General features: G+C 50.7%; 2 pseudogenes; both read left to right on the top strand.

Annotated features, from left to right (window-relative positions):
* Nucleotides 1-4,622: 4,622 nt before the first annotated feature.
* Nucleotides 4,623-5,048, top strand: LOC120366349 (methylthioribose-1-phosphate isomerase pseudogene; annotated as a pseudogene).
* Nucleotides 5,049-5,123: 75 nt separating this feature from the next.
* LOC101033753 (methylthioribose-1-phosphate isomerase pseudogene) lies at nucleotides 5,124-5,582 on the top strand (annotated as a pseudogene).
* The last annotated feature ends 2,972 nt before the right edge of the window (nucleotides 5,583-8,554 follow it).

Raw genomic sequence — 8,554 nt, forward strand, 5'->3', positions numbered from 1 at the left:
CAGTGTCACAGAGCAGTGTCACCAAATAGTGCCCCACTCCAGTTTTGCTAAGAAGGGGCCACATCAGCTGGGCAGGGTGTGGTGGCTCATGCCTATAATCCTAGCACTTTGGGAGACCAAAGTGGGACAATGGATTGAGCCCAGGAGTTCGAGACCAGCTTTGCAACATAGTGAGACCTCACCTCCACAAAAAATTTTAAAAATAGCCAAGCGTGGTGGCACCCAGCTACTCAGGACGTTAAAGTGGAAGGATTGATCAAGCTCAGGAGGTTGAGGCTGCAGTGAACCATGATCACACATTGCACTCCAGCATAGGTGACAGAGTGAGGCCCTGTCAAAAAAAGGAGGGGTAGCGCCGGGCGCAGTGGCTCAAGCCTGTAATCCCAGCACTTTGGGAGGCCGAGGCGGGTGGATCATGAGGTCAAGAGATCGAGACCATCCTGGTCAACATGGTGAAACCCCATCTCTACTAAAGGTGCAAAAAATTAGTTGGGCATGGTGGCGCGTGCCTGTAATCCCAGCTACTCCGGAGGCTGAGGCAGGAGAATTGCCTGAACCCAGGAGGCGGAGGTTGCGGTGAGCCGAGATCGCGCCATTGCACTCCAGCCTGGGTAACAAGAGCGAAACTCCGTCTCAAAAAAAAGAAAAAAAAAAAAAGGAGGGGCCACCTGCGGAGACAGGGAGGGAAGGAAACCCAAGGGCCCAGAGCCCTCTATGGTTGGGACTAGGAGATGTTGGGGCCCCCAACCCTGATGGAATTGGGAGGAAACCTCCAGGTTCCATGTCATGTGGATGGACCTGAGAATGAGGTGAAAGGTGACAATCACACCCAAACCAGCTATGAGCCAAAGGTTTCGCCAGATAAAAGACTGATGGCCCCAATGACCAACACATATGCAACAGCAAAGCTATCTGACTCCAGAACCTGGCTGAGTAGCCACGGTGTGCTGCCTGCCTCCCTCGTGGAGCCTCTTGAGTCTCTTATCTGATGTCAGGCATTACTAAAACAGGAGTCAGAACTTGAACCCAGCACTCTCTGACCCTTAAGCCTCAGGTCTTAACCACAGAGCCCTGCTATGTTTCTTGCAGGTTATATCTGCCCAGGGCCCTGACCTAGAGACCATGTCAGTGGCTAAAAATGAACAGCCTCTGCCTTGGACTTGGCCTGGGACCCCGCTCCTGGTTCCTCTCGGCAGTCTGCTCCATTCTTTCCCAGTGAGCCTGTCATTCCTAACATCAGCAACTCTGGACAGGAGTAAAGTCCAGAGTTTTGGACTTTGATTCCTTCAGCTTCTCATGTTCATCCCAAAATCCCAAAGATTCTTGGCTGGAATAATCAATGTAGCAGCTAATAAGCACATTCTGACTTGGAGAACATTCTCTGTGCCAGGCCCTGAGCTTAATGCTCTGCCTATCATGTGTTCCTTATGGCCACGCTGAGAGGTAGTTAGACTTGTCCCCATTCTCCAAATAAGGCAAATGAGGCTCAGAGAGCTTAAGTCACTTTCCCAAGGAAGCACAGCTAAGCAGTAGACTCAGAGGTTAAAGAGGGAGTTTCAAACACTTGCTGTTTAAAGACCAGGTACTAATTCTAATTCCCAAACTTCTGAGTATCACAATTATCTGGGAGGTATTTTTTTGTTTTGTTTTGTTTTGTTTTTTGAGACCAGGTCTTGCTCCATTACCCAGGCTGGAGTGCACTACAGCCTCAACCTCTCTGACTCAAGTCATCTTGCCACCTCAGCCTCCTGAGTAGCTGGGACTATAGGCGCATGGCACCATTTCCAGTTTTTTTATTTTTTGCAGAGATGGTGTCACCCTATGTTGCCCAGGCTGGTCTTAAACTGCTGGGATTGTGAAGGACTTTTTAAAATAAAGCTTTCAGGCTGGACCTGTAATCCCAGCATTTTGGGAGGCTGAGGTGAGAGGATCACTGGAGGCCAGGATTTCAATAGCAGCTTGGGAAACATAGCAAAACCCCATCTCTACAAAAAATACAAAAATTAACCAGGTATGGTGCCGCGTCCCTGTGGTCCCAGCTACTTAGGAGGCTGAGGCAGGAGGATCCAGGTCGAGGCTACAGTGAGCCAAGATTGCGCCCCTGCACTCCAGCCTGGGTGACAGTGAGATCCTGTCTCTAATAAATAAATACAGATGTGAGTGTCCAACCTCTAGGAATCCTGACTTTGCAGGCCCAAAAATATATATTTAAACAAATTCCTTCGGTGTTGGTTTTTTGGGTTGTTTTTTTTTTTTTTTTTTTTTTTGAGTCAGAGTTTCCCTCTTGTTGCCCAAGCTGGAGTGCAATGGCACGATCTCAGCTCACTGCTGCAACCTCTGCCTCCCAGGTTCAAGTGATTCTCCTGCCTCAACCTCCCAGGTAGCTTGGATTACAGGCATCCATCACCATGCCAAGCTAATTTGGTATTTTTCTTAGAGATGGGGTTTCACCATGTTGGTCAGGCTGGTCTCAAACTGACCTCAAGTGATCCACCTGCCTCAGCCTCTCAAAGTGCTGGGATTACAAGTGTGAGCCACCTGCCTGGCCTCTTGGGTGTTCTTGATACATTGCTCTGTGAATGTACCTTGATAGTTGACAAAATTGCTTCTTCTGACTACTAGTAATCACATCCTTTGAAATCCTCCCTCAAAACCAGCCCATTTTCCCACACATCTACACAGCCACCTGACTGTAAGAGCCAGCTGTGGTCAGCACTAGATCAAACCCAGGCATGATTTTATCTGGATTCACCCCAGAGCTGTCTCCCAGGCCCTGGCATTTGCTGGCTCTGTTCATTCCCTGATGTTGACTGGCTCCTCCACCCTCCACGCTTGCACCAGCAAACCTGCCCAGCTGGTTTGCCAGGAAGGAGCAAGACCTGTTTTCCCATCTTAGGGCTTTTCTCGCTTCTGATTTCATAGGTGGTTAGAAAGGACATGTAGGGTTAGAGGTGGGGACTGCTGGACGAAGAGTACGAGCAGGAGGTCACTTTGACTGAAGCCTGCTTTGCAGACCCCATGGGGGCTGGAAGGCCCTGGGACAGCACCCTCGCCCCCACCACTAACCACACCCTGGCCACCTACCTGCGGTGCTTGTCTCTTAGTCAACCTCCACCACCCCCAGCAGCATCCAGATCCAGAGTCACCCAGACAGGAACTCCTTTGGTATGACTAATGTTGGTCCCTCCTGTTACCTAGCCCATCTCGGCAATAAGTTTCCAGGCTCCTGCTGAAGTGCTTGGAGGGGCCAGGCATGATGGGTCATACCTGTAATCCCAATACTTTAGGAGGTCAAGGTGGGTGGATCACCTGAGGTCAGGAGTTCAAGACCAGCCTGGCCAACATGGTGAAACCCTGTCTCTACTAAAAATACAAAAATTATCTGAGCATGGTGGTGTACGCCTTTAATCCCAGCTACTCAGGAGCCTGAGGCAGGAGAACCACTTGAACCCTAGAGGCAGAGACTGCAGTGAACCGAGATCGCTCCATTGCACTCCAGCCTGGGCAACAAGGGCAAAACTCTATCTCAAAAAAAAAAATTAATAATAAAATAAAATGCTCAGAGGATGCGGTTAGTCAGGGACTAACAGAATGTGTCTGAGGGAATCAAAATATTGATGATAGGGTGGCAGGGATGTTTTTAACTGTGGCCAAACAGAAGGCTCAGCAGGTCACGCCATAGAGATAGACCATGTAGAGATCAAGGCTGGGCTGGTAGCTTCACCTTACCTGGCCTCAGTTTCTTCATCTATAAAATAGGTCACATCATTCCTGCTGTCCTCACTTCCAAAGGGCTCATCTTTGTGGAGACTGACTTAATTACTGTGAAGATGTAGGTAACATGTCAGCTAATTAGTAGAATGATGACACTTTGGGTGTCCCAAGCATATTCCTGGCCCCAGGGGAATGCAAGGTTTTATAGCTTAAAGTGGGATGTCAATGAACTGAAACTCCAGGTGCCTGGGAGGGCTGCTCCTGTGGGGTCTAAGGAGGGCTGGGGATGAGTAGACAGGGGGCACTTAGGAGAGAGAAGTGGACTGGGGAGAGTACAAAGGGAAAACTGACCTTGGAAGATGCAGCTAGGGGCCCGGCGTGATGGCTCATGCCTGTAATCCCAGCACTTTGGGAGGCCGATGATCACGAGGTCAGGAGATGGAGACCATCCTGGCTAACATGGTGAAACCCTGAAAAATAGATATCTATTAAAAATATCTATTTTTAATAGATATTTTTAATATCTATTAAAAATACCAAAAATAAGCCAAGTGTGGTGGCATATGCCTGTGGTCCCAGCTACTCGGGAGGCTGAGACAGGAGAATCCTTGAACTCGGGAGGCAGAAGTTACAGCTAGCCGAGATGGTGCCACTGCACTCCAGCCTGGGCGACAAAGCAAGACTTGTCTCACTATCTTAAAAAAAAAAAAAAACCGCCCCACTCCTCACGTGCGCTCAGACCCCAGTGCCCCTGGATTTGTGCTGGGTTTGGCCGCTGCACCATGACCCTGGAGGCAATCCGCTACTCTAGGGGCTCCCTGCAGATCCTGGACCAGCTGCTGCTGCCTCAGCAAAGCCACTATGAGGCGGTGGGCTCGGTGCGCCAAGCCTGGTAGGCCATCCATGCCATGAAGGTGTGGGGCACCCCAGCCATCACCCTAGTGGGCTGCCTCAGCCTCGCCATGGAGCTGCAGACGGGCACCGGGGGACTGGGACTTGCCGCACTGGTGGCCTTCGTGCGCGACAAGCTGAGCTTCCTCGTCACCACTCAGCCCACTGCTGTCAACATGGCCCACCCCACCCGCGACCTGGCTGATGCTGCGGCCCGGTCGGCCCGGGAGGGCACTACGGAGGAGGCAGTCCGGGAGAGAGTAATCCGTTGCGCCAAGGACATGCTGGAGAAAGACCTCAGAGACAACTGGAGCATCGGAGATCTCGGAGCCCACCACCTGGACCAGGTGGCCCCCAACGGTGGCAAGGTGACTGTGCCGACCCACTGTAACACCAATGCTCTGGCCACTGCTGGCTATGGTACAGACCTAGGTGTGATCTGATCACTGCGCAGCCTGGGCCGCCTGGAGCACGCCTTCTGCACCAAGACCTGGCCCTACAACCAGGGAGCCCGACTGATGGTCTTCGAGCTGGCCTATGAGCAGATCCCCGCCACCCTCATTGCCGACAGCATGGTAGCTGCTGCCATGGCCCATAGGGGCGTGTCAGCCGTGATCGTGGGAGCTGACCACATGGTTGCCAATGGCAACACAGCCAACAAGGTGGGCACCTACCAGTTGGCCATTGTCGCCAAGCACCACGGCATTCCCTTCTACATGGCTGCTCTCAGCTCTTCCTGTGACCTCTGTCTGGAGACCAGCAAGGAGATCATCATTGAAGAGCATCCGAGCCAGAAGCTGACCGATGTTAATGGGGTCTGGATTGCGGCACCTGGGATTGGAGTTTGGAATCCTGCCTTCGATGTCACCCCCCACAACCTCATCACTGGCAGCATCATCACAGAACTGGAGGTCTTTGCCCCCGAGGAGCTCCGGGCAGCCCTAACCACCACCATCTCTTCCAAAGATGGGACCTAGATGGACCCCAGATGTAACCAACTCAGCCCTCCCTAGCCTGCCTCTCTAGGATTTTTAATAAATTTCTTGAATGGCTGCCCAAAAACAAACAAACAAACAAACAAAAAAAGGCAAGCTGCAGTTAGGTAGGCACTTGCATTCCTTCCACAGGATTTTTTCAGGCACTGCTCTAAACTCTGGGGATGTAAAAGTGAGCAAAGCAGGCATCTCTGCCCACCTAGAACTTACATTACATTCTAGGGAGGAAAGAGATGGATAACAAACCAGATAAAAAATGAATCTTTGTTCAGATGGTGATAAGGGCTGGAGAGAAAAATAAATCAGGGAAGATGGATGGGACCTGAAGCTTACAAAATTTGAGCCTCCCTGCCTCTCCCAAATATATATTGAATGAATTCAAATTTAGGTCCAGGACCTAGGAAGGGGAGCATTCAGGACCAGTTTTTTTGTTTTTGTTTTTTGTTTCTGTTTTTGTTTGAGACAGTCTCCTTCTGTCACCTAGGCTGGAGTGTAGTGGTGAGATCTCGGCTCACTGCAAACTAATGGATTAAAGTGATCCTCCTGCCTCAGCCTCCAGAGTAGCTGGGATTACAGGTATGAGACACCACACCCAGCTAATTTTGTATTTTTGGTAGAGACAGGGTTTCTCCATGTTGTTCAGGTTGGTCTCGAACTCCTGACCTCAGGGGATCTGCCTGTCTCGGGTTTCCCAAAGTGCTGGGATTACAGGTATGAGACACCCCACCCAGCCTTGGGGCAATTTTAAATAGGGTGGGAAGGTATCAGTGTAGTAGAGACTTGGTGGTGGTAAGGGAGGGAGCCCTAACTCCCTGGGGGAAGCCCCCTGGGGGAAGAGTGTTCTAGGCAGGGGAACAGCAAGTAGCAAAGGTCCTGGGGCAGGTGTGATCCCAATGAGGAAGAAGCCAGCATGGGCCAGGCACAGCGGGGCGAGCCTGGAATCCCAGCTACTTGGGAGGCCAAGGCAGGAGAACTGCTTGAGCTTAGGAGTTTGATACCAGCTTGGGCAGCATATCAAGACCTTGTTTCTATTAACAAATTAAAAGAAAAAAGAAGCCGGGTGTGGTGGCTCACAACTGTGATCCCAGCACTTTGGGAGGTGGAGGCAGGTGAATCATCTGAGGTCAGGAGTTTTGAGACCAGCATGGCCAACATGGTGAAACCCCTTCTCTACTAAAAATACAAAAATTAGCTTGGTGTGGTGGTAGATACCTGTAATCCCAGCTACTTGGGAGGCTGAGAGGGGAGAATCGCTTGAACCCCAGGAGGCAGAGGTTGCAGTGTGCCAAATTTGTGCCACTGCACGTGACAGAGTGAGACTCCATCTTATAAAAGAAAAAAAGAAGTCAGGGCCAGACAAGGTGGCTCATGCCTATAATCCGAGCACTTTGGGAGGCCAAGGAGGCTGATCACCAGGTTAGGAGTTCGAGACCAGCCTGGCCAACATGGTGAAACATTGTCTCTACTAAAAATACAAAAATTAGCTGGGCATGGTAGCATGCACCTGTCGTCCCAGCTACTTGGGAGGCTGACACAGGAGACGTGCTTGAATCCGGGAGGTGGAGGTTGCAGTGATCTGAGATCATGCCATTGCACTCCAGCCCCAGCCTGGGCAACAGAATGAGACTCCGTCTCAAAAAAAAAAAAAAAAAAAAAAGCCAGTATGAACTCAGCAAGGCCATCAATGGGGAAAGCAGAGAAGTTAAAAGGGAATGGAGTAGCGGGTGTAGACCATGAGGGATTCAGGCCGCTTACAGATTTGGGCTTCTAAACTGGGCATGGTGGCTCCAGCTCAAAAAATAAACAAACAAATCCCAGCACTTTGGGAGGCTGAGGCAGGTGGATCACGAGGTCGAGAGATCGAGACCATCCTGGTCAACATGGTGAAACCCCGTCTCTACTAAAAATACAAAAAACTAGCTGGGCGTGGTGGCGCGTGCCTGTAATCCCAGCTACTTAGGAGGCTGAGGCAGGAGAATTGCCTGAGCCCAGGAGGCGGAGGTTGCGGTGAGCCGAGATCGCGCCATTGCACTCCAGCCTGGGTAACAAGAGCGAAACTCCGTCTCAAAAAAAAAAAAAAAAAAAAAAATGGCTGGGTGCAGTGGCTCATGCCTGTAATCTCAGAACTTTGGGAGGCCGAGGTGGGTGGATCACGAGGTCAAGAGATCGAGACCATCCTGGTCTACCCTGTCTCTACTAAAAATACAAAAAATTAGCTGGGCATGGTGGCGCATGCCTGTAGTCCCAGCTACTCAAGAGGCTAAGGCAGGAGAATTGCTTGAACCTGGGAGGCAGAGGTTGCGGTGAGCGGAGATCTAGTCCCTGCACTCCAGCCTGGATAACAAGAGTAAGACTCCGACCCAAAAAAAAAAAAAAATGGGGTACGAGGAAAGGGAACCTTGCTAAGGTTTTGAGCTGAGCAACTAGAAGGGTGAGGCTGTGATGCACTGGAGTGGGGAAGTCCCTGGGAAGAACAGCTCTTGGAAGATGCGGAGTTAGGCTTCAGAAGTGTTCAGTTTGAGATGCAAACTCAGCTCCTAAGTGGAAATGTTAAAGTAATAACAGAATGGAGTTCATGGGAGAAGTCAGGCTAAAGGTGTAAAAATGGGCAACATCAGTATAATGCATCCATGCTATTAAAAACCATGGTGGCTGGGTGTCGTGGCTCATGCCTGTAATCCCACTACTTTGGAAGGCTGAGATGAGCAGATCACTTGAGTCCAGGAATTTGAGACCAGCCTGGGCAAGGTGGCAAAACCCTGTCTCTACAAAAATACAAAAATTAGCCAGGCAGGTGGCTCACACCTGTGGTCCCAAGTACTCAGAAGGCTGAGGCATGAGAATCGCTTGAAGCCGGGAGGTGGAGGTTGCAGTGAGCCAAGATTGCGCCACTGCACTCCTGGGCAGCAGAGCCAAACTGGGCAACAGAGCAAGACTCCATCTCAAAACAACAA

The sequence above is a fragment of the Saimiri boliviensis genome, chromosome 2 (assembly GCF_048565385.1).
Source record: "Saimiri boliviensis isolate mSaiBol1 chromosome 2, mSaiBol1.pri, whole genome shotgun sequence".
In the NCBI taxonomy this organism is placed as follows: Eukaryota; Metazoa; Chordata; class Mammalia; order Primates; family Cebidae; genus Saimiri; species Saimiri boliviensis.